At 43.5% G+C, this 26,848-nt stretch overlaps 1 long non-coding RNA gene across 5 annotated transcripts; it reads left to right on the forward strand.

The window, feature by feature from the left end:
- The first annotated feature begins 778 nt into the window (after positions 1-778).
- LOC118653255 lies at positions 779-26,235 on the forward strand. Of its 5 annotated transcripts, XR_004966825.1 has the most exons (9): positions 779-1,348; positions 3,432-3,969; positions 5,180-5,677; positions 7,221-7,516; positions 8,000-8,134; positions 12,422-12,545; positions 16,720-16,839; positions 23,547-24,469; positions 25,950-26,071. It is a non-coding gene; the product is annotated as an uncharacterized LOC118653255 (long non-coding RNA). The 5 variants fall into 5 exon arrangements; XR_004966829.1 differs by lacking the exon at positions 23,547-24,469 and having other exon boundaries at positions 25,950-26,235; XR_004966830.1 differs by lacking the exon at positions 12,422-12,545 and having other exon boundaries at positions 5,645-5,677.
- Positions 26,236-26,848: the final 613 nt, after the last annotated feature.

Raw genomic sequence — 26,848 nt, forward strand, 5'->3', positions numbered from 1 at the left:
AGGAGGACAAGCTTGAGGGAAGAGTGTGAGTGAGGGAATGTGATCGACCGCTAGGAAACCAGGGAGACTCTTGGCCAGAAAATGGTCCTAGGTAGGCGTTCTTAATCACCTGTTTCTCTGCTTGCAAAAATAAAATATGTATAATACACATTTTGGAAAATGCAGAAAAACAGAAAATTAAGATTACCATGCAGAGATAAACATATTAAACATTTTGACCTCTGTCCTTTCAAACATTTCTTTATTCACTTACAAATAGGCTTGTTTTGGGTTTTGTTTAACATAATGGATACCTTGTGCATATTCCTTTTTGGACTTCATCTCCCCCACACTGTATAATGAACATCATTCCATGTTACTACATATTTTCCTAATTGTGACTTTTAACTAGAGGCCTGGTGCACAAAATTTCATGCACTGGGGGGATCCCTCAGCCCAGCCTGCACTCCCACCTCACAGTCTCGGACCCCTTGGGGATGTCCGGCTGCCAGGGGATGTCTGTGGATAGAAGGCCCAAGCTGGGAGGCGGGCAGGCGGACATCCCTCTCACAGTCCAGGACCCCTTGCTCCTTACTGCCCACCTGTAGCTGAGGCCAGAGAGGCTCCCACCACTGCAGCTGCGCTCACCAGCAGTGAGCCCAGCTTCTGGCTGAGAGGCGCTACCCCTGTGGGAGTGCACTGACCACCAGGGGGCAGATCCTGCATTGAGTGTCTGCCCCCTGGTGGTCAGTGCACCTTATAGTGTCCAGTGGTTCCACCATTTGGTCGATTTGCATATTAGGGTTTTATTATATAGGATAGGCACATAGTAGTTATCGTATGAATATATATCCTCCTTTCATCCACATGCTAAATTGGAATTAAGTTTGGGTTTTTAAATATTTAATATCTTAAATAATAAATATTTTCAGATGGATAAGTATATAGAATAATGCAATTGAGTAGGCAAAATAGTGGACCCCAAAGTCTTCAATGTCCTAATCCCCAAGACTTACAGTTACATGGCAAGTTGAATTACGGTTACAAACTACCTGACTTTAAACCAGGAAAATTATGCTTGGCTACCCAGGTAGGGCCAATGTAATCACAAGAGTCCTTAAAAGTGGAAGAAAAAGACAGAAAAAGAGAATTAAAAAGAAAAAAGCTGTGATGATGAAGAAGGGTCTGAGAGATGCTATGTTGCTGGCTTTGAAGATGGAAGAAGGGACATGGGCCAAGGAATGTGAGCAGCCTCCAGGAGCTGGAAAAGGCAAGGAAATGGACTCTCCAAGAGCCTCCAGGAGGGACTCATTGCTGCCAGCCCCTCAATTTTAACAGTGAGACCCGGGTCAGACTGAACTACAGAACTGTAAGATAACAAATTTGCGTCGTTTTAAGCCACTAACTTTATGGTAATTTGTTATAGCAACAATAGAAAACAAATACAATAATGAAGACCCATGTACCCATCACCCAACTCTGTCATATCTTTTTAAAAAATATATTTTATTGATTTTTTACAGAGAGGAAGGGAGAGGGATAGAGAGTTAGAAACATCGATCAGCTGCCCTGCACACTCCCTACTGGGGATGTGACCACAACCAAGGTACATGCCCTTGACCGGAATCAAACCCGGGACCCTTGAGTCCACAAGCTGACGCTCTATCCACTGAGCCAAACTGGTTAGGGCCCAACTCTGTCATATCTTAACAGTCAATACAACTGACCCCCAAGTTTTCACTATTAAAATAACACTGTGGTAAACATTCCTGTAGATTAGTCTTTGTGCACATCCTTGATTATGTTCTTAGGATAAATTTCTAGAAGAGGAATTGCTGAGTTAAAAGTTATGCAATATTAACAATAAAATGGTTTACAATATTAACGACCAAATTACCTTCCAGAAAAGTCAAACCAATTTACATTCCAGATGGATTGAAAATGCCCCCTTTTTTTCACCCTTGGCAATATTGGGTATTATGGTTTTCCCTATTTCAGTCAATCCAGAAAAACTATATGGTGTTTTGTTATATTTCGCTGTTGTATTAATTAATATTTTCCATATGCTTATTTCTCATTAGCAGTTTTCTGTTGGGCTCATCATCTATTTCCTCCTTATGTGTTCTTCTGTATTAAGGATATTAACCAAATATTTTCCCAATTTTTTTCTATTAATTTTATTTTTGTGCGATTTAAAAATCATACAGTAGGGGGGGATGAGGACACATTTGTAATACCTTAACTAATAATAAAAAAAAATAAAAAATAAAAAATAAAAATCATACAGTAAATTTTAATTGTGTTACATACACACACACACACTGTATAATGCAGGCATACCTCGTTTTATTGCATCTTGGTTTATTGTGTATCACAGATGTCACATGTTTTACAAATGTAAGGCAAGGCTCTCCACCAGCAAAAGGATTACATCCCTCTTTAATGCGATACTTGCTTTATTACAGTGGTCTGGAACCAAACCCGAAGTATCTCCAGGGTATGCTGTATATTGTAAACCTATTGGGTTTTCCTTTTTAAGACAGGCCTTGGCCACCTTAGAATCGGCTAAACATTTGCCTATATTTTCTTCCAATTTTTTTGTTGCGATATTTAGTCTTTAACTTTTTAATTAACCTGGAATTTATTTTGGTGCTTGATGGTTTCAGAACTTCTAATGATCAGGCCTAGTTATTGCTTCAGTTCCGTAACCAATGCCCAATACAGTGTGGAAACCCTCCAACTTCTGAGAAACTGTGGTAACCTGAGAAATAAAACTCTCAGGAAGCCCCGAACTGTGTTTATAACTCTGCCTCCCCTTCCAGCACTCAGTTTCTCCTAAACTGTCCCCCAGGCCCTTGCACTGATGTCAGATGAAGGGGCCCAGAGTCCCTCTGCCTTGGTAGCCGATTCTCAGGCATCCTGCTGGAGGAGCTCCCACCTGCTTCCCAAAGAACCATGAAAAGCCAGCTGGAGTTCTGTTTACTGCCTGAGAACTCTCCAGCTGTTGTCTCTGGCCAGGTCTGGGGAGGTGCTGCTGAACTCCCAGTCAGCACCTGGTTCACTTCACCTCAGAAGTGCAGTCATCTCCTCTCCTTTCCCCCTTTACCAATGCCAGACACTGGGAAAACTCACAGGTGTTTGGGATAAACTGGGAGCTCAACTCGTGCTAAATTTCAAGCCGGCCAAGACTGGTTCTAAATAGGTCAGATCCCACTTTTCCCTGGGTTAGAGCTTCTCAGGTTTGTACCTTTCTTTTCCCAGAAAGATGGTCAGAGGTTTTGTTTTTAAGAAACTTGGGGTGTGAGGTGGGGGCCTAAATAACTTTTCACACTCCTGCCTTTCTGAGTATTTTTTTTTTTTTTCTGAGAAGCTCAGAGAAATCTGTGTCATCAGCAAACTGTAACAAGGCTGCATTCTTTTTTTTCTTCCTTCTATTGTCCACCTGTTGGCAGGTTTCAAAGCACATGTGACTTATTCTCAACACATTCCTGAAATCAGCAGCAACTTCTGAAAGTCCGCGTCTTCTCTACACACCAGTTCAACAGGGTCACAACCAGGGGTTCAGATCCATCTGTCATTCATGAAGACGTTTGACACTCTCAGGTAAGTGCCCACCTATTAGGGGTAAGAGTCTCAGATGCAGACTGTGCTGTCCTTTTCTTTACCTTCCATAACTTAATTTCTGACTAAGGCTGAGCCCTTATTGGGATGGTGTTATAGACTGATGTTGGTGTCCCCCCACCCCCAAGTTCAAATGTTGAATCCTAACCTCCAATATGATGATATTGGGAGGTGGGGCCTTTGGGAGGTGTTAGGTCCCTAGGGTGGAGCCCATCAATGGGATTAGTGCCCTTACATGAGGCCCCAGAGCACTCCCTCTGCCATGTAAGGACAGTTTGAAGACTGCCATCTATGAACAAGGAAGATGGTTCTCTCCAGACACCAACTCTGCTGATGCCCTTGATCTTGGACTTCCCAGCCTCCATAAATGTGAGAAATAAATATCTGTTGTTTAAACCACCCAATCTGTGCCCAGAAGGCTGACTTTGATGGGCTACAGCAGCTGGGTTCTCTTGCCCTCTGGTTTCTGGTTGGGTTAGAGCCGTGGGCAAACTACGGCCAGCGGGCCGGATCCGGCCCGTTCGGCTGTTCTATCCGGCCCATGGAGCCGAAAGAGCAGAGGGTTCTCTTGCTCTCCCCTCCGCTCCTTCACCAGCAGCAGTGTTAACATGTATTAGTTCACACAAACACTCCATCCATGCTTTTGTTCCGGCACACCGGTCCAGTTTAAGAACCCATTGTGGCCCTCGAGTCAAAAAGTTTGCCCACCCCTGGGTTAGGCTGATGGGAGGCATCAGTAGGAAATCACAGAGTGGGAGAAGAGCTGTATTGGATAATTTATTCTCCTAGATTTATCCTTGATGATTCATTTTCTCCCAAGTGGCTGTGTTTCTCTACAAATAACAGTTGCTTCAGGTGTCCCTTTCCCACAGCTCTCACGGGATTCCAGTCACTACTCCCTCCCCTTTGGCCTGAGAGGTGGTGCCTCCAAATTTTTTGTTGGTTTCTGTTAACCCCGCCCCAACCTTGTAAATTGTCCCTGTATGGTTGAATGGGCCATGTGTAATCTGCCAGACCCTGGACATGGGGATCCCCTGCTGGGATGCGCTCCTTTTTATTTTAGCCTGGAAGGCTTTGCAGATGCGCTCCATCTGCTCCTCAGTCATCAATTTAACCAAGTTACCCCAGGGATGTCATTGTCCCTGCCTGTGGAACCCTTTGGGTTTAACAGGTCATGGCTTGAGATGAATCTGGGAATATTAAGGGGGACCACCTAGAGTCCTAGCCATGCAGATCTTTGCCACTCTGTGGACCAGCAGCACTGGGAAAACCTAGGAATTTTTTGGAAAGACAGACCTTCTGAGTCAGAATCTGCATTTTAACAAGATGCCCTGGTGATTGGTGTACACATCCCAGTGTGAGAAGTACTGGCCTAGATACACCACACTGCCATCTCCCTGGAGTCCTCCTACCAACACCTGTGGGGCTGTTAGGAAGCCAGAATCCAGATTCCTACTACTCCAGGGTAACAACTCAAGGCTATTTTTCTAAACTGGAGCAAGGAAGCTCCCCCTTTCCCCTGCTTCTCCAAGATATTTTGTTCATTACAGCAAATCTCATTCTCTCTTACTGTGTCTAGGAATCCTGTAAGTCAATGATACTTCAACTTGGTTGCACATTAGAACCACCAAAGGAACATCCCAGGTCAACTAAATTAGAGTATTTGGGGATGGGACCCAGGCAGCAGAGCTTTTAAAACTCCCCAGGTGGTATCATGAGGAGCCAAGTTGAGAACTACTGCTCTAAGTTCTCCTGAGGCCTCAAATTTTCAAAAGCAAATCCCAGGAAGAATTATAGGTTGTTCCTGCTTCAAGGTAGAGATAGGAAAAATGCATAGAGGAAGAAAAAAACATTAATATCCAGCCTCAGTAGTCAGGTGAGATCTCCCAGCATTGTCTTGCCTGCCTTGACGATCAGGCCTCCGGTCTCCTCATCTCTCCACCTATTGCTTCTTGCAAATCCTTTCACTACCTGCCTGAGTCTCCAGGAAGAGTGAGCTGCTTAGAGGCCAGATACTCTCTCAAACTACATTGTCTTCCCACAGCTCATAGTGAAGATGTTTTGTGAAGATGCTGAGGTAAGCAAAAATTTATACAGATGTAATCTCTCCTATTTCTGAACTCTTGCAGCTCTTACATTAATCATCTATAATAATAATAGAGGAATATGCAAATTGTCTGGGACACCATCACAGTAACAGTAACGACTAAACAGCAGGCTGCGTGAGGCAACAAGGCCGGCAAGGGGGTTAGTGAGAAATGACCAAACAACTGAACAGCAGCCTGTGTGGGGTGACCAGGCCGGCAGGGGGGACAGTTGGGGGTGACAAAGTTGGGGTGACCAGGCTGGCAGGGGGACAGTTGGGGGAAACCAGGCTGGACAGGGGGAGGAGGAAGATGGGGGCAACCAGGCTGGCAGAGGGGGGCAGTTGGGGATGACCAGGCCAGCAGGCAGAGGCAGTTAGAGGTGATCAGGCTGGTGTGGGGGGGAGGCAGGTGAGCAGTTAGGCGCCAGCAGTCCCAGATTGTGAGAGGGGCGTCTGACTGCCAATTTAGGCCCAATCCCTAGGATCAGTCCTAAACTGGCATTTGGACATCCCCTGAGGGGTCCCAGATTGGAGAGGGTGCAGGCTGGGCTGAGGGGATTCCCCCTCCCCCACCATGCACGAATTTCGTGCACTGGGACTCTAGTTGCTTAATAATCATTGTTACCTTGTGTGGTTTTCATTTTATGCCTTTTTACTGTAATTTCAGCTCCTGTGTTTATGTGTTTATGTCTTTTCTTCCCTAAAAGTCCACAGGCTTCTTAAGATCAGGATTTGGTCTCATCCCCCCACATGCCTAGTGCCATGCATAATAAGTGCAGGGATGTGTCCATTGAGTGCTATACTCAACGTAGCTAACTGGATGGTCATTCTTTGAGGACTATTGTACCACTAGGTTATCTGGAACCCTTCTATTTCAGTTTAACTTTACTAGGTTTTTCATGATACATGCCTTTTGACCGTTTTCCTCTGCCACAACCTGGTGTGATGAAAAGACCAAAAGACCACTTAATTCTGGCTAAGCCTCAGTTACCTTGTTTCTAAAACTGGGAAAACAATCCTAAGTCATTGTGGGGTTGGTCAGATTTTAAAGTGAGCTCTTCCCTTGGAAAGTGTGTACAGGCAAAATAAATGAAATCATTCTGTTTTACCATTAAATGAAAGCTGGTTAAAAGTCTAGTGAGCCAAAGGGTTTAAAGTATTAAGAATGGTATTTTATTTATTCACATTAAAGAACGTATTCAACTATTTATGAAATGTCTGCTATATACAAAGAAGTAGGTAATAGAAACCCTGTTTCTTAGGAGCACAGAAACTTTTTAACTCTAACAGCCACTTAACCTCTTTAAGCTGTTTCTCCATCTGTAAGATGAAAATATTTATACCTGTTTCATAAGGTTAAATGAATATAAAGTGAGATAATACTTGTAAAGTGTATAGTATGCTTTAAGTGCTCAATAAATGCCCAATTGTAATTGCTAGAGCTTGTTGATACTATAAAAATCATTTGGCTCTGGGAATCTTGGGCCGACGGTGATTTCCTTAAAATAATTTGTAAAATGCAAGGTTTTTACAGCAGTCCTGCCTGAGGGGAGATTGTGAATACATTCCATCTGCAGAAAGTTTGCAGGAGTCTTACCTTTGATCAAAAGCTGAGAGCTTGCTCCTTCAAAATCCAACAGGTGGCACAAGGAGGCACTTGTGCAGGACAAGTACTGGCCTTGGAGAGCTGTACCTTTCTGCTTCCAGAGGGCCTTCATCTTGGAGATGTCTTCCTCGTCTGTTGCATGGTCACTCTGAAAGCAGCTGTGCAGACCGTGATTATTTGGATTTTCCCGACAGAGAAAGGTGTGGCCTAGAAGGCTGTGGAAGGTGAGACTAGTCTTCCACAAATATTTTCTCCTAAATATTCCACTCATCTGAAGCTAGTTAACTATATTAAACTACTTCAATTCCAAATTGCCCTTACATAAAGTAAATACCACTGGCTCTAAATATATTTTTTATAGAAACATATAGTCCAAAATATAGCAGAAGGTGTGTCTTCATTATTACTCACGGCAGCTTGGCAGTCACTGGGTAGCAGAGACTGAAGCAGGGGAGCACTGGGGCGTGAGCTGCGGGGGAGAGTTGTGCCACTGATCTGCAGTGTTTGCTAATTTCCATAAATGTCGCCACCATGGCCAATGTCAAGTACTAAGATGAAGTTAGTTTACACAGAATGGGGAAGAGATGAGCACAATCTCCTGTTCAGGTAACGCCAAAATGTTATTTTAGGAATATCGCCGTTATCATCAGAACTACTAATAAAATATCCATATTGACAATTTTGGGCTTCCTTTTCTCCTTCCTCAGGTCAAAAATCAGAGAATGGGAATGAAAAATAAGGGAAAGAATGGACTACTAGACAAACCCACACTGGATGCCCTTGAATAAAGAAGAGTTGGCTGACTTTATCATTTTGCCCACCTGAGCACAACATGTAACAGAGTAAGAGTTCTGTAAGATGTTTCTCTCTGACTTGTAGATAAAGAGGTTTATATTAAATATAGAATTTCAGGTTAGGAAAGAACAATTCATTCCAATTTTAGATAGCTCTAATTGTTCCTTACATCATGTAAAAATCTTCTTTTTAACTTAAACTCACCTATTGAAGTTCCGGTCTAGGAAGGGAACACAGACAATACCTTCACTTATTTTCCAAATGACACCCCCAGCGCTAATTGAGGATGGCTTTACTTCTTCAGATGAACATCACAGACTCCTACATCTTTGCAGTTTCTCATCACCCTTTTCATGTTTCTCTGGACGTGCTCCAGTTTGTCCATATCCCTCTTAAAATAGGCCCAATGACTTAACACATTGCCAGCTCAGAACAACATGGCGCCATTACTTCTCTTATTCTGCTCATCATATATGTGTCAGTACAGCCCAATATCACATTAGCTTTTTGGGCAATGCAATGGCACCACATGATTGATTTCCATAAACATATAGCTGATACCATCCTTAATTTTTTAACTGTGACTAAATCTCATATCCCTTATGCTATAATTGCATTTTAAGGAATCTAAGCCCAGGGAATACACTAAATACCATTGAAGTATATCCTTTAAACCAATGGGTTGAATGATATGTAAATTATATACCAATAAACCTGTTAAAAAAACATAAGTGCAGGAAAGAAAGGCAGATGTATCTTTTTAAGTACTAAATTTTGTATTTTATTCAAAAACTAATAAATTTTGCCAGATACATTATCTTATGTAATCCCGTCAACAATCCTTTTGAGTTCTAGAGGAATTAAGAAACTTGTGCAAGTGAAGGAGCAAGGATTTGAACCCAGATCTACTCGGGATGCCCATGCTCATGGCATGCTCATCCACCATACCACACTGTCTTCCTGTCACCCTGCTGTGAGGTAGGCTTTGTAATTGGTGCCCAGTCAAAGTCGGTGGGCAGAAGTCTGAAAGGCAGACAGAGCTGCAGGACCATGTGGCTCCTCAGAGTAGTCAAAGGTGATATGGTGATTTAGATCTGGAAGGTTAGTAAAAGGTGGATGTCCCAGAAGTGGAGCAAATATGATTTTTGGCAGTGGTGAAGTGGGGTGGTGGAATGGTGGGGAGATATTGGGGAGAATAGCATAAGTGACCCAGACTGGCAGTGTGGGTCAGACAGGACAAGGGGCAGGCAGCAAATTCTCAGCTTGGTCTGCATTTCAGGTATGTTATGGGGAAAAATAAAGGTACTCAAATTAGAGTCCTGATTTTGAAGAGGCCGGGGTTCTGGCCAGGCTATGGAGGCAGGGACTGAAGCCCAAGCAATCAAGGACTCAAGCCCTGCAAGAGGGAATCAGAACTGAGGCTGTGTCAGGATAAAGGCAGAAGCCCAGGAGCCAGAACCAGGGTATTTGGTCAGAGCAAGACAAGCCACAGGGTAACCTAACCGTGTCCCCTGAACCACAGAAACAGCTTCTCAAAGCCTTTAGCTAGAGACAGGATTTGTCGCTGACTCAGGTGCAGGGCCAAAGCTGTGGACGAGTGTCAAGTGGCCCAGCAACAGGGACTGACAGATCATGAGAAGAGACCAGTGCCTGTCCAGTGTTTTTGTTTTTGCTGCAACAGGCATGACCAATGACAGCCACAGACACGCACACCCCTGTAGAAGGATTCAGGGTTGGACAAAATTCTGGGTGTGCCATCTGTACTGCCACCTATTTACCCTACTACACAAGAAAATATACCAGGAAGTGATTAAGAGGGAGCTTTCAGGAATTACTCTGAATCTGTTCCATTCAATTTTATCATCAGCGAAAGCTACTTGTGTGCGTGTCTGATTCTGGCAGGTCAGTGTGACTGGGCCACCCAGGTGGTCCTCTCAGGCAGACCCTGCCTGTATAACCAGAATCCCTGGCTCAGCCTCCCTCGCAGTGCCAGCTCACTCTCAGCCAAGGCTCCTTGGGTTTCACGTAACAGATACATCCTAACCTTGCCTGAGCTAAAACAGAGAGTGTACCGGACCTGGGCCAGGGCAGGAACGGTAGCTGGGCTTCCTGAGGGTCAGGACAAAGCCCTGAGAGGCCACTGGGAATGGAGATGGCTATTCTTTTGCCACTTCCCTTCTTCTCTCAGGGGTCACCTGGTTTCTCGTCTCGGCTTCTCCCTGACACCATTTCAGTCTCCTTTCTCTACATTCCAGTTTTTCTGCCTCCCAGAACACACAGTGAAAATGGCCATGCCAGCTCCCTGTTACATGCTGTCCTAGTTCCAGGGCCAGTAGTGACTGACCAGAAGGCCCGTGTCCCAATTCCAGATGCCTTGGAAAAGACTCTGGTTGTCTCAGTGTGTGTCAGGAGTAACTACTCTAATAACCTGTGGGCACTTGGGGTGATCGTGACTCCTGGGGCCCGCCCCTGTGGACGGGGCTGGGGAAAGCGCTTAGGAAGAAAGGCAGAGACGGAATGGAGATCCTGGAGGTGACTACTCCCTCCAGCGGCTTAAGTCTTCCCCCTTCTCCCTGGAACACTGAACATTAACTGGACATAGCTTGTTAACTGAAAACACCTCCATGAGTGTCAGCAAATCGGTGATGAATATATGCAACAAAAACATTTTCCCCCCATATAGAATAATCAAATCTTGGGACCACATGGTGAGGGGAGAGGCCAGTTTAAACTAAAAACATACAAAGTATATTGGAACTGAGCCTGTTTACAAGGATCCACATTGCCTAACAATATATTTTACAACCAACAAAATTACTTATGCACAGACACAAGTAATTAATTTGCAAAGTGCCTTTTTAAACAGCCTTCATATTATGTCTGAATGAAAACTGTCTTAGTCATACTTCTTTAACTATCCAAAGAATAAAATCTGAAATCAGATTTTCTAGATGCAGAAAATCTGGAGGTTTTGACCTTAATAGACCATGCTTCAGATTCATCAGGTGGCGTGAAGGGAGCTCTGGAGGCCGGTTGTTAAATCTGAAGACTTACTCTTAGGCTCTGAGAGCAACCCAGACTCCTTCCCCTACAGCCCATGATGATGATGACCATAATACCATGAGTGCTTACTTTGTGCCAAGCACCGTGCGAAGCCCTTTCCATGGATTATCTCATTTACTCTGTACAACATCGCTATAAGATGGATAGCAGTATTGTCCTCATTTTACAGATGAGGGGACTAAGGCGCAGAACCATTCCCAAGGTCCCATAGACGGTAACTTGCTGAACCAAGATATAAGTCTAAGTCTTGCTGAAAACTTTGATCTTAATCAATATAATATACTTAGATCTTCCAATATTTGAAAATGAAGCTCCCTAATGGGCATTAGGCCTTCTTAATGCACAGATTACTCTGCACTTTACTCCCATTACCATTCCTGTCATTGTTCCTCACTCATCAGGTCTTTTTATTTTAAATGCATTTGAACAAGTGTGTGTGTTTTTTGTGTGTGTCTCCTATAAGGAAGGCACTGATGTCAAGGACAATGAGAAAATGATTAAGATCTTCGCAGGGTTTTCAAGGAACTCAAAGTCATCTAATATTAAGGAAGAAGCTGTACAAATCTATATATATAAAAGGCTAATATGCAAAGTGTCCCCTCAGAGTTCAACTGGGAGACTGGGAGTTTGATCACTTGCTATGATCTGCGCTGAACACCAGGGGGTGGCATGGAGCGAAAGAAGGCCCTGGCTGGCAGCCTGCAGCAGGGGAAGGAAGGCCCTGATTGGCCCTGATCACCGGCCAGGCCTAGGGACCCTACCCATGCACGAATTTCATGCACTGGGCCCCTATTGTAGTTATAATATGAATGTTACTCCATCCTAGGAACACAAAGGCTCCAGGAGATTAAGGGAAGCAGAGATCATGTCTACTGAGTATATAAAAGTTATGATTTGCTGCATATGAATGTTGTTAGATGAATTGCGTGGGAGAGACAGAAATCCCATATTAGCCAAAGTAACCAACAATTCCCAGGTGTGATTCTCACCAGGCTGGGTATGACTTCTGGTAGGCCATGTAGCCATGTCTTTAAGTGAACTGTGGAATGTTCCCCCTAAGGATAAGACAGGCTTGATCCACGCTGCTGCAGCGGAAAACACCTCTAAAGTGAGCTGTCGGCCAGCAAACCACAGCAGGGACAACAGGAAGAAGCTCAGCAAGATCTTTGGAAAGAGATCTCCCTTCAGTGAGATACTTCAGATCTCAAGGATCTTACCAGGACAATGTCAAGAATAAATGGGTACACCTGTTCTTTGTACTTTGATTGCAGAAACCATTCCATCACCTGCCACCAGCTAGATCCAGTGGATCCTGGTGCCGCCAGAAATCTGAATCGTGCACTGCTTACTCACTCTGTGCTCCACGCCCATTACCAAACCCTGCTTTCTGTTCAGGTAATGTGACCCAACTCTGCTTTTCAGCACCCCTGAAGTCTGTAGCAGCCTGTGACCAGGACTTAGCGGCTTAACTGTGGCCGTGGAAAGCAGGATGCACTCCAGACTTTGGATAACATGGCTCCAGTGCTTCTTTCCATGTATATACAACTTTACGTTACAAAGCCGGTCCCCATCATTATTAACTAAACCTGCCACTCTGCGGGAGGGCCGAATTAGTCTGCTCATTTTACAGCTGACAAAACAGACAGAAGGGCTTAGAGATTTGCTGAAGTGAAGTGGCATTCAATCAAGGACACCTGGCCCAATTCCCTTTCTATATAGTTTCTTTTTTTTCACTTGGAAGAGGCCTTCAGAGTGCCCAGCTCTTAACTCCAAGCAGCTTAAGGAAGTCAACTGGGAAGAGTTGCTTGGCAGGGGAACAGCAATAAACTAAACCAGAGCAACAGTGTGGGGCTTGAATTATTTCAAAATAGCTAAGTCATATTCTTCTGTTTCTTAATGGATGTTAAACATGCACATGCACGCATGTGCACACACATACACACATGCACATACACGCACACACATATAATTTCTCCTATAAGGCCAGGGAACAGGGCCACTGAGACATAGTTGGAATGTTGCTTGGGAGCTGTGCTACATTTGACCTGGTAGAAAGCAGCCCCCCCCACTACTCATACTTCAACCCTCTGTTATCAGATACTTTATATTATAAACTAGGGGCCCAGTGCCTGAATTTGTGCACCTTGAAAGGAACTGTGGGCTGCGAGGCTGCAGTAGGCATAGGGGCAGGTCTCGGCCCATCCCCTGCGCCCCCACCCAGCCCCTCCCACCGCAGCCCTCGGTCCCCTGTCTGCCGGCAGCCCCACTCCTGCCGCCACCGCCACTCCCATTTGCTGATGGTGCTGGCCCCGCTCATACTTGCTGATGGCACAGAGTGATTGGGGCCGGCGCCAGCAGTGGGTGCGAGCAGTGGCTGCTGCCCCGATTGCCCCTCAGGATCAGGGGGAGGTGGAGAAGCCCTCAGGGTTGATCAGGCTGGCAGCCGCTGCTCACACCCGCTGATAGTGCTGAGTGGATAGTGCTGAGTGATCAAGACTGGTGTCAGGCACCGGCAGCAGGTACAAGTGGGGCTGGCGCCGGCAGCAGGTGTGAGCACTGGGCAGAACTGTGGCACATGGGAGCAAAGAATTTTCAGTAACCACCAGAGGCTTGCCCCAATGACAGTGACTGGCACCCCACCTTGGTCTGGTGCCCCACTCACCTGCTTCACCATTCCGCCATGGCCAATGCCCTCTATGTTCCGCACACACTCCCTGGTGGTCAGCGCACGTCATAGCAACCAGTTGTTCGGTTGTTCAGTTGTTCTGGTTGTTCCACCATTCAGTCTATTTGCATATTACCCTTTAATTATATAGGATAGAGGCCCAGTGCACAAAATTCATGCACTGGGGGTGGGGGGGTCTTTTAGCCCAGCCTGTGCCCTCTCACGGTCTGGGACCCCTCGGGGGATGTCCGACTGCCGGCTTAGGCCTGGGGGACCAGGCCTAAGCCAGCAGTCGGACATCCATCTCACAGTCCAGGGCTCTCGCAGTCCAGGATCCCTCGTTCCTTACCTCCTGCTTGCAGCGGAGGCAGGAGAGGCTCCTGCCACCGCCGCTGTGCTCGCCAGCCATGAACCCAGCTTCTGGCTGAGTGGCGCTCCCTCTGGGAGTGCACTGACCACCAGGGGGCAGCTCCTGCATCAAGCATCTGCCCTCTGGTGGTCAGTGTGCATCATAGCAACCGGTCATTCTGCCATTCAGTCGATTTGCATAGTAGGGTTTTATTATATAGGATGTTAAAACAAACTCAAAAATCAAACCTATTCCAAAAGCAGGTCTAGCCCCATATTTGTGAGGCCCAGGGCAAGAATAAAAATGGAGGCCCATATATCATGTGTCTAAATACTTAAAAATTGTAGCTGAAGCTGACAAGTTAGATTCCTACCTTAACAGAAAAACAGGGTGTTCCAAAAAAAAATGTATACACACTTTAACAGCTGAAGCTCAATTTTGAAAATGAAATGTATTTTAATAAAAACTCCTTTATAATTATTCAAAGTGTACATACATTTTTGGGACACGCTGTTTGTTCATAATGACCTGGAAAATGGGTTTGGATTTAGAGTTTTCTGGCTCCTCAGAGCTCCACACCAGAGTATGGTAGTTCATGGAGAGCAGTCCTGGCCCTGACCCGTGTCCTTCTTTCCCACTGCAGACCTGGCCCACATCATGACAGGCCACACACACACACACACACACACACACACACACACACACAATGAGGACCCCTGCCCATAAGCTCAAGCTCTGGCCACATCACAACCACTTTTGGCCACTGCTTGGGCCTGTGGTGCCATAGCAATGACATAGTCCACCCTTGGAAGGATAAGAGGCCCACACGAATCTTGGAAGCAGGGCTTTTGGCAGGAATTCTGAGTTCTGAATTCCTAGAGTGTGGCCTAAGAGGGGGGCATGGCTCTGAGTAAATACGTCCACCTGGCCTGTGGATTCCTTGCCCAGTGGGGAGGAGTGACTAGAAGAGAGCAAGGGTGGGGTTTCTAAGGAGGGGGCCTCAGGAGAAGGCTTCTTCGTGCCAAGACCTAAGAGCAAATGATATCTGGCCAAATAATAAATAAGCCAAAAGTGTGAGTTAATACTGGAACCTATACAAATCTGGATAGCATAAGTAATTGTTCAACTGTAAAACACAGAGGCATGAGCTGTTTCAAGTGTTTTGTTTGCTGCCTTTCACAGATAACTTACTTATTCTGGGCAGTAGGCATGGTCTCCAGAAGGTATAAGGGCCAGAACCCAAATGAATAAACTCCATACTTAAATATTTTACTGGAGAGGTTGAGCTCCCATGAAAAACCATATACCAAAGCTCTAGATGGTGGGTATCCCTGCTAGTGTCTCCCCAAAAGGTACCAAGTGGGAGGAAGGAGAAAAGCATGACTTTCTGGGCCACCAGGTGGGCATGTGCTGCCTTGCCCTTTGTGGAGGGGGTCCTTGCGTCAGCCAGGTTGCAAGGAGCTATGGGACAAACCAATCCCTGTGTCCATAGCATTCCCCTCAGAATCAGTCATGATCATAGTCCTGGCTTGACATGCAAAGAAGTTAAAATTATGAGCTTCCTTATTAACTAAATTTTTAAAACAATAAATGATTCACAACATTTAATTTTAAAGGAACTATGTCCACACATAAAAGTTATTTTTTATCAATTCTCAAGGCAAAAATGTCAATAGGGAAAGGTGTAAAGTGTGTACTTTGATGCTAATTTGTTGTGTTATATTAACACTAGAGGCCCAGTGCACAAAATTCATGCATGGGTGGGGTCCCTAGGCCTGGCTGGCAATCAGGGCCAATCAGGTTCCCTGCCTCCTCCTTCCCTCCCCACCCATGCACCATCACTGTGCGGTTCCCCGCCTCCCCACTTCCCCCTTCCTTCTTTCCTCACGACCCGACCCGTGTCTGCCACCACCCACCCCCAGTTCCCCATCCCAGCCCAGGGCCCAGCCCCGATCTATCACCTGCTGGCGGGGGGGGGGGGGGGGGGGGGGGGGGCGGGGCGCGACTGGGAGATTGGTTGGCCGGCAGGCCCCATCAGTTATCGGGGCCTGCGGGCTGGGGGCAGCTCCTGTGTTGAGTGTCTGCCCCCTGGTGGTCAGTGCGCATCATAGCGACCAATCATTCCGGTCATTCCATCTTAATGGTCACTTAGGCTTTTATATATAGAGATATGTATATGTTAATAATGCTAACAGAATTCTGGACTCTTGGCTCAGACCAAGGCTTTATTCTCACCTTCTCTGACAGCATTGTTCCTAATATATAGAGGAGGTATTTCCATAATGGTCTTCACATGTTGGTTATATAAACTATTTTCTTAAATCTTTATTTTTGCTTTTAAAATGGAGACAAAAATATGGGCCAAATCAGAATAAAAGAGTCAATTCCCAACATCAGGTGGTAGTGACTTCTAGGGTGTGGAGAGACAGGTCTTTCCCCTGCCCCCATAGTCTCCTCCCCAACGAATTCACTCTCCATTCAGTCAAAACCACTCTGCAGAGCCAGCAACAATCTGTGTGCCTATACTGACCCCATTTCTGGTTATCACTTGACAGCTTGGCCCGTCTACTACTGCATTGCTGCCCACACAAGTATCTGACTTCCTGAAAGCATACCCACAGCCTCCCCACCACAAGTCAGGTTCCCACGCCATCCTCTTTGCCCATCCAGTTCAGGTGAGTTGTGTGTCCACAGTAAGTGACTTAGTGCTGGTCAATAGAGCTTGCTAGGATGGTCCTGTCTTGCCATCTAATGAGAAGCATGGCTCTTGATGGTGCTGGTGACTGCTAGTAAAATCTAATATCACTGATAACCAAGTGATGTAGCCTTCTGTTTATCCAGAGTAGCTAGGAAATGGGGAGTTCTAATGCACTGGGCAATCTGCTTAACTGTAGACTACCAGTTTTGTAAGAAAAATAAACTAATTTGAAAGGACCATAAACTAACACAATAGCACATTACTTGCATATCCTGATTTTACCTAGCATTGTAATTATTTATGTGTGTGCCCCACCTCTCCTCCCAGGACATAGGCTTCTTAAGGGATGGTCTGTACAAATTTCATCTTTATTTCCTTATAGTACCTAATGAATTGCTTTATATATTGTAGGTACTAAAAAAGTTTTTATTAAATGAATGAAAATATAGAATACAAACTAATTTACCAACATGACTTCACCCGTCTTTGATGACTCAGAAGGCCCTCCAGGATCACACATTTCTTCAGATTCATTATTATGTGCAATGTCTCTAAGGATGCTTAATACAGTCCAAGTGGCTGAAAGGGGAATTCTACAATGACTGGAAGTTAGGACTTGTTATCTACTGGCTCATTCCAGTTAGAGGTCTGTGTGCATAAGTTTAAAAGTCAAATGTTGAAGTGAGCTTATTTATTATTATCTGAAAGAAACATCACATCACCGTGCAATTGTTTATTAAAATAAAAGATTATGTGGGGATAAGGACACATATGTATTAACTTAATCAATAAAAAAAAATAAAAATAAATAAATAAAAGATTACAATAAGGAGTGTTAACCAGTTTATAAATCTCAACCAGGTCAAGGAATTTATCTTTGAGATATTTGAAAAGGTAGGATATCATTAAAACCATTAATATATTATTACCATTATTAAAGTCCAATCATCAGATTATAATTTACTAATTAATGCAAAAATATTTACCACCATGTGCCTAATATATGCCAAGCCCTGTGTTAGTCATTAGGTATACAATACGAATATAATCCATGCCTACAAGAAATTGAAATAATTTATCTTTAAAAACATTTTATTGTGCAGATCATTTTACAGAATTTACATGTCACTCTAGGAAGTTAGCCTGGGTGTGATGTGACCCTCTAACATCCTACAACTCATTCAAAATACAGACTAATACAAAAGGAAAAGAAGCTTATATTAGCTTAATTACTTGACATTAGTGATGTGGTTTTTTTTTTCCTGAAAAACAAACAGCATCCAGAATGTTCATTTAAGAATCTAGTTTTTTGCACCTTCAGAATTCTGGGTAAATTTGCCTCTGCACATAAGATGACTTTCACTTTAGTTTAATACAATGTCTGCCAGTTCCCCAGGACTTGGGGGTAAAGCAACTGCCCCAGGTAGGGAGGAAACAGCCATCTGGCGCCCCCACCCCCTTGGCTGATGGTTCTGTGGATGTGGTAAGTGACAGAGGCTGCATGAGATGCCCTTCCCTGGGGTTCAGGAAAAACCCAGGAGGCAGGAACAGGTGTTCTGGGTCCAGGAGGACTTCACAATGTAGACCTTCGTATCTAAAATGAAGGGTTTAGATTAAATCAGTTTCTCAACGTATATTCTGCAGGACACAGTCCCATAAGATGCTCAAAAAGGGGCCTCAGGCAGAAGTGTGGGGAGAGTGCACACCAGCATGTTGAGGGTTCTGGGAAGTTGTACCATCAAAACGCTATTATAACAGCATTTTTCCAAAGGGTTTTGCCATGAAACCCTTTCTTCTAGTTTCACCTACTAATATCTACTGACTCACTCAGTATGCTGAGGTATTATGAACTTTGGAAATATTACAATAAACGATCTCTGTATTTATTGGTTTTATAGCATCTTAAAGCAGAAACTAGTCTTAGAAATCAGAGGTCCATGTGGTAGGATCTCATAGCTGTTCTGGCCAAACCAGGTCCCTTTCATTTGTCAATTTGTTATGGTTCAGATGTTAATAACTCCAGTGAATGAAATTTTACAGTGAGGCGGGCTAGAAAAAGCATCAAGTAATCTGTAAGCTCCAGGATTTCTACTTGTGGATTAACTCTGTTGTTTGTAGTTACTTCTGATTAAGCACAACTAATGTTCTATATCTATAGGCTAGTGGAGATGTGACTGAGCAGAGAATTATCTACAGTTCAAGAAGCTAATGAGAAGGTGGAAGGAAAAACAAATGGCACAGAGTCCAAAGCCCAGGTTATTAGCTCCTGGGTGATTAAAATTAGATTACCTTTTCTTTGATACTGAGCTCAAGCAGATCCTTTAATTCTTTTTTTGAAGTGTTGAGTCATATGTTTCTTTGGTCAGGACTCAGAAAGAGAAACTGATGCTTGCTAAACTGACCTTAAAGTCCAGTGTCCTAGATGGTGTCTCCCTAAGGCCAACTCTTAAAAATCTCACATATCGCTTCACAGTGGTCTTTGCATTGAGTTAAAAGGACAACGATGATATTAGGCTTCCATGTCTTTTCAGGTCATTTGCTTGTAAAGAATTCTTTAAGTTGGTGCCTGAGTAAATAACAGTATTCTCCTAACGGTGAACTGACTGGCCTATAGTCCCAACTATCACATGGCCTAACCTCGAAGTAATTAAAGAACCAAGCAATTTGTATTCTTTTTCAACAAAACTGCTCTTGAGTAGCAGATGGCAAACACAAATGTTTTGCTCTAGAGACATATGGAAACCTCTCTGTTTCATAAAAGCCTTAACGAATATTAAATGTCCAATGACGCCACTCATTGCAGAAGTGAGATGTTGTGATAATTCCCCAAACAGGCCCCGTTAGACCATACAGCTACTTGAGTTTCAGAAAGTAATAAGTGGGAAATTACTATGTGATTGGAATTTCATTAGCAGTTTTTCTTAACCTGAGTATTCACCTTTGATCCAAAGAATCACCTATTCTGCCTTATTTGTTCAACATTTTATTAGGTTGTCACCATCATGTATACATAATTGTAAATCTTAAAAATGAGTAATCAAAGAGTTCTGCTTGACTTCATATTAACTCTTCAGTTCTGTCTGAGCAGTGAGAACAAGGAATTTCAAGAGAGAGAGAGTGTGTTTTATCATAAGTTCTGGGTACTCGGCCTGCTCTCTAATTCACTCCATCTATAAGCCCTTGTTGTTAAATTGGGGGAAAATAGTCTATGATTCAGGAAAAATTAAGTCGTAATTTGAGGTAGGAGTCTGATTTGGATATGGTTCAAAATACAAAGCAGAAATTCATTTTTCTCTTAATCCTATAGATTGGCAACTCAATAAATGGTTGTCGTCAGCACAGAGAGGACTAAAACTTTTCACTCCTCCGAAAGAGAGAAGTGCTGATAACTGAGTCATAGGGTGAACTGAATGCTATTTAGAACAAGGAACTAGGTGTCTTGGGCTCCTTTCCCAGCACCACACCCTGCCTGGCCTCCTGGGATCCCCTAGGTCTGGAGGCTGTTGATAAATCCCTTTAATTCACCAGGGTGTTTGGTTTGTCTGTAAGACTAGAAATCCCATGGCAAACCTTAGGTCACCTGTTATGGGAGCTTGAATTTGAGAGCCAAAGGATTTTATAGACAGAAAAGGATTATCTAATCCAGTCCTCCCCTCCGCCATTTTACAGATGAGGAAACTGAGGCACAGAAAGGTTGTTCTTTTTTAAAGTCACAGAGCTAGTTAATGGCAGAGCTGGGAACTGAACCCAGGTCACCAGATGCTTAATCTACCCCTCTTTCCATTACAGAATCCCAGGACAGACTTGACAGAGCCTGATAGAGAACTTGCAAAGTTCTAGGCTGCCGAAGTGCTTAACCTTAGCTGGTTGCTGAAGTAGGGAAGGAAAGGGACCAGGTGTTTAAGCGCTTACATTAATTCTAGCATTGGACCACACCTCCTTTCTTTAGAAAACAATGTTTCTTTCCTGCCTCTTCTTCCCAGTTAAGATTTGTTTAAGAGAATGACAAGTCATGCCCTAGCTGGTTTGGCTCAATGGATAGAGTGTCGGTCTGCGGACTGAAGGGTCCCAGGTTTGATTCTGGCCTAGGGCACATGCCTGGATTGCGGGCTTGATCCCCAGTAGGGGGCGTGCAAGGAGGCAGCCAATCAATGATTCTCTCTCATTGATATTTCTATCTCTCTCTCCCTCTCCCTTCCTCTCTAAAATCAATAAAATATATTTTTTTTAAAAAGGAGAGAATGACAAGTCAGAATTTTTCTGTATTCAGCTCCAGGACTTCTCCAGAAATTTCCACATAACCAACCACTTAGCAGTACTTGGTACAACTATCAATATGCACTTGACACTGAAACAGGTGGAGGTATTCTATTTGTTGCTTCTGCAGCCTTGTCTCCTCTATTTCTAACATAACCCAGTGATTCAGGATGAGTCTGACCCCACACTCAGCCTCAGTGGCTTAAGCCAATTGACCTATGCCATCTTCTTGGCCCCAGGGTTGGTTCACAGAAGGGCAGTCAGGGCCCAGGGAACTCAGTTAGTTCTAGGGCAGTGATGGCGAACCTATGACACGCGTGTCAGAGTTGACACTCGAACTCATTTTTTTGGTTGATTTTTCTTTGTTAAATGGCATTTAAATATACAAAATAAATATCAAAAATATAAGTCTTTGTTTTACTATGGTTGCAAATATAAAAAAATTTCTATATGTGACACGGCACCAGAGTTAAGTTAGGGTTTTTCAAAATGCTGACACGCCGAGCTCAAAAGGTTCGCCATCACTGGTCTAGGGTATTTATTTGAACTCTTGAAAAAGAGGATGCTGTACATTTTGCTGTTTGAATCTGGAAGCAAGGAGTCCCAGGAGTTTCAGAAAGACATTTTGCAACCACCTGGGGCCAGCCTGTTGAAATAAGTATTACTTTGAGGAAGCACTGCTAAGAAACCAAAAGAGAGACACGGGGTTTCCTGCATGTCATTTGAGCTGCTGGATTACTCACCTGTCCCTACCTCTATTTCTTATTATTTCAGTATGTGATTGAATAAATAGTTTTACCAGTTAAGCCATTTAGTGTTTTATTTACTACCACATGCTTCCCAATACCTGTTATGATGCTGATTGTGAGCTTTGACACATCTTGACTTTGCCTTTGGGTCAGTGTCCATTTTAAAGTTGGCCCCAAAAGTCTTTATTTAATCACTTAGCTTATGTGAGACTATCCTCAAATCTCCTAGGACTTACTGAATATGCCCCATTTGACACAAAACCCTATATAGCAATGCCGAGGGTAATGAAAGGAATGAATTTTACTAACATATTTTATTGTCAGAAACTTTATTATCAGAGAAAGAAATAATATAAGCGGTATAAGAACAGCCCATTCCCACCCACCCGTTCGTGGAGTAATGTTGAGCTGACTCTCTATGCAGGCTACGCTCTACCTCCCCTTTCTGTGGGTTGGACCCTGCCCAGAAATGGAGCCACCCAGGATATTTGCAATTTGGGTGGCTTCTTCTCGATTCTGGATGATTAGGTTCTTACTCCCAAGAAAAGAATTTTGCCTTCATCTGGGCATTGACCATAGCCTTTGCCTATATTCTAGGGGCCCATGCCATAGATAGCCTCTCATTCAGTTATGCTCATTAACCCAGGTCTGAGGGATGCAGACTGTCTTTTCATCCTCTCTACACCTTGCTGACTTTGTTCTAAGAAGTTAGGTTTATAGAGATCGGTTGTTCAAGTGGATTCTGTACTTTCATGTAGCATTTTTTTTTTTGTATTTCCATGTCATTTTTATTTAACTTTTACATGCAGTGTAAAATATTTTACTATCAGTTTTGCATGAACATTTGACCAATCAGATTGGAAGTCTAACCAATCATAGTGTATGTGCAAATAATTAAAATGGACACCCAACTAATCAGAATGAATGCTTAATCAATCTTAATTAAAACCAACCAATCAGAATGGACACCTGACCCATCAGAATAAATGAAGTGTGTACCAGCCAAATATCTGCCTCCCATTTATCATTAAACTTTTCACCTGTGCGTTCTCTCCTCCATTAGCTGGGAAATAAACTGAGGACAGGGACCACGTGATAGACCTCTATATCCTCCAGGTGGCCTAGCTGAGCTGGTTGTATCGTGTGAGCTTAATGAATATTTGTTTGAGTGGACATTATTCACCTAGTGATTACTCAGGAAACATCAGTGGGTAGAAAGAGTATAGTTTGTCCCTCTCTGATAAAGATAATTATAGAATTATCCACTGGAACATCACTAAACAAATAGCATGTTTTTTGATGACACACAGGTGATAAAAGAGAAATTGGTGTTTTTGAGGAGTTATCATTCAATATGATCTTGACAAGCTAGAGAAATAATATAGGATAACACTAATTTCTTAAACACAACAATGAATAGTATACTTAGAAAATGAATAACATACAAATACAAGCTAGAGTACAACCAGAAAGGTATTGGTGAGGCCAAAAATACCTAAGTCTCGTGGCAAATAAACTGAAGGTGTCCCAGATGTTTTTAAAATACCTTGACCGCTGGCATGATAGTCAGTTGTTCATCCATTCAACAACTCAGTTGGGTACCTAATGTGTGTAAGGCATCATGCTAGGCATGCTGGGAACAAAGTGGAAAACTAGCAATGTCCTTTTTCTCCATCAGCTCAAGTTTTAAGGGAGAAGACAAAGAAGTACACAAACTATTATTAGATAACAGAGAGACAGCTTATTCGGTGGCTGAGTCATCAGTCAGGGAAAATAATCACCGTGAAGGACATCTTTGTAGCCCACCGGGACAGCTGTGCTCAACAGATGGCAGAGGACCAGAACTCAAGAGTGGTTGGGCAGAAGCGTCAACACTCATGGGTGCAGACTGATGGCCAGTAGATATTTTGCCCCTCATTTTTCCGGACCACGCAAGTGCCTGGATTCCTGTAGGATACAATTAAAGGGAGGAAAAGTCCCAATGACGATTGCTACCAGTTGTGCCAGCCCTTGACAAGCAGGAGTCTCAGCCAAATATAATTTCATTTAAGCAATTAAGAAAGGTGACATTTCTTGCACTCAAGTGTCACGGAGCAATTTAAACCAGTTAAAGAATGCCTGAATTGATTTGAAAATTTGCCTAGAGAACACATACACCCTCATGAATATGTTTGTAGATTCTTGGAGGCCTTTAACCCGCAAGATGATTAAACTACTGTAAGAAGTGAATAATGCCTTTGGAATTGTGCAACACGGCAGTCCTGCCTGCTACCGTGAGTGAGGCTAGCCTGAGTACAAACTAAACATATCGAGGACGGCAGCAACCAGTGACTACAGAAAAATGAACTAGAGTCTGATCAAAACCAAAAGCTCACAGAGACCTCACACCACACAGACTTCCTTTCTGCATCATTAGAAAATGCACAGAGAAGAACTCAGATTGACCCAGCCCCGTCATATGCCCATCTCTGTGGCTGGAGGAGTAAAGTACCATGATTCACAGTCACCAGTTGGGGAGGAGCAGCTTCCAAAAAGCAGGAAGAAAAAGTGCTGGCTTGACAAAAAACACAGAGGGTAAACTACTTGGACATCTAGATTTCTGTAAGTCAAGCTGCCATGTGCAAAAGCTTCAATAAACATTTTCAAGGTCAAATTGAATGTGCTGGTCCGCCTAGGGCTCTGCAGTGATGTAGTATTTCAAGGGTGGGTTTGGATAACTGGCACAAGAGTATTGATGTGGTTTCCTTTAGAAAGAGATCTAAAGATGCCATTTGGAGAAAGAAAGTGGCAACCTGTCACCTTTGGTACCTTTAGATCTACAAATAGATTGTCCAGTCTTTTGAGCAAAATGCCTTGATTCAATAGTATTGTTACTACCACCAAAACCTCATTTCTAAGTAACATTCTGTTTTACAAAATATGAAGATGAACAATGCATAAAAGAAAAAATGGGATTCTTCGAAGCAATGTCAATGTATCAAAATGCTTGAATGGTTCAACGGTGGTGCACAGACTTACCTGTTAGAAAGTCACAATGTTATATACACTTGGTAGCAGAGAAAGACCAGGGAAGTGAGAATAAAACAGAATTTTTTTAAAAAAATTCCCATCAATTAACAAAATTCCCCTAAGGAAATTTAGGGACTTTAAAATTCCTAACTCTAGCTTCTTTTCTGACCTTAGGTTGTTGTTTTTTTTTTTTTTTTTTTTTTTTTTTTTTTTTTTTTTTACCACATCAGTGTGTTCTTTTTATTTATTTATTTATTTTTAAAATCATCACCTGAGGATACATTTTTATTGATTTTAAAGAGAGGAGGAGAGAGAGAAACATTGATGTGAGAGAAACATGGATAGGCACTCTAATTAGAGATCGAACCTGCAACCTGGGTATGTGCCCTGACTGGGAATGGAGCCTGAGACCTTTCGGTATATGGGAGGATGCTCCAGCCAGGGCTTTTTTTATTTTTTTATTTTTCTATTAATCTTTTTTAGAAAGAGAGGAAGGGAGAGGGAGAGAGAAAAATCCATCAGCTGCCTCAGCACATGCCCTGACTAGGGATCAAACCCCAAATCTGGATATATGCTCTGACTGGGAATTGAACCCGAGAGCCTTGGGTGCATGGGGGGATGTTTTAACCAACTGAGCCACAAGGGGAGAGCAGTGTGTTCTTATTCACACAAAAAGAGAATGCCAACAGTTGCATGCAGATAGTGGGACTAAATGTTACTTTAATCAGCACACATTTTATGAAAAAGATCCCACTGTCTTTGCAGATATCTTTTTTCTTTTTCAGAATAAAGATGAACATGTAGCACTGAGCTGTCCACACTTGTTCAGTCTTTGCTCAGGCAAAGTTCAAAGACTTGCCCAAGAACTGGCTGGGGCAGGGAGGGTCCGCCTGGGGCAGAGGGCAGAAACCCTCCTCACTAGGCAGCAGAAATTATGACTTTTGACCTCCTTAGAGCTTTGTTCCCATCAAGTGGGCTCTAGGAATTAGATTTTAGATTTACAGCAACCTTCTGGGTACTATATGATCAATAGGTGTGAATTAATGATACATTTCATCTTCTTTCCATGTAGGTGAAGGCCAGCACTAGAGCCAACTAAATCTTCTTTCATACCAAGACTAAGAAGGAAATATCACTGTCATTGTACATGAAGTCACAAAGATGTGTTTTATAAAAGCCTGCTGTCTTGTTCAACTAGCTGTCCATGTTTTTTCCTTATTCCACTAACTAGAGACCCAGTGCATGAGATTCGTGTGCTTGAGGGGGGCCTTCAGCTCGGCCTTCACCCTTTCGAAGTCCGGGAGCCATAGTTGGACATCCTTATCCTTAGCGCTGCCATAGAGGCGGGAGAGGCTCCCGCCACCTCCCTGTGCTCACCAGCTGTGAGCCCGGCTTCTGGCTGAGTGGTGCTCCCCCTGTGGGAGCGCACTGACCACCAGGAGGCAGCTCTTGCATTGAGCATCTGCCTCCTGGTGGTCAGTGCACATCATAGCAACCAGTCGTTCTGCTGTTTGGTCTATTTGCATATTAGCCTTTTATTATATAGGATGGTTGAGGCCACTGGCTCCCTTAATAACCTCCTATAACCTACTAGAAGTTGTTTCTTTTGATCTAAGGCAGCCATGGGCAAACTATGGCCTGCAGGCCGGATCCAGCCCGTTTGAAATGAATAAAACTATTGAAATAAAAGACCGTACCCTTTTATGTAATGATGTTTACTTTGAATTTATATTAGTTCACACAAACACTCCATCCATGCTTTTGTTCCAGCCCTCTGGTCCAGTTTAAGAACCCATTGTGGCCCTCGAGTCAAAAAGTTTGCCCACCCCTGATCTAAGGCAAATGCCTAGGCCAGTTTCTCAAATATTTTGGCCTCAGGACCCCTTTATCATCTTAAAAAAATTATTGAGGACCCTAAAGAGTTTTTGTTCATGTGGGTCTTTTCTGTTGGTATTTGACATATTAGAATTA

This window comes from Myotis myotis, unplaced genomic scaffold, assembly GCF_014108235.1.
Source record: "Myotis myotis isolate mMyoMyo1 unplaced genomic scaffold, mMyoMyo1.p scaffold_m19_p_1, whole genome shotgun sequence".
NCBI classification, from domain to species: domain Eukaryota; kingdom Metazoa; phylum Chordata; class Mammalia; order Chiroptera; family Vespertilionidae; genus Myotis; species Myotis myotis.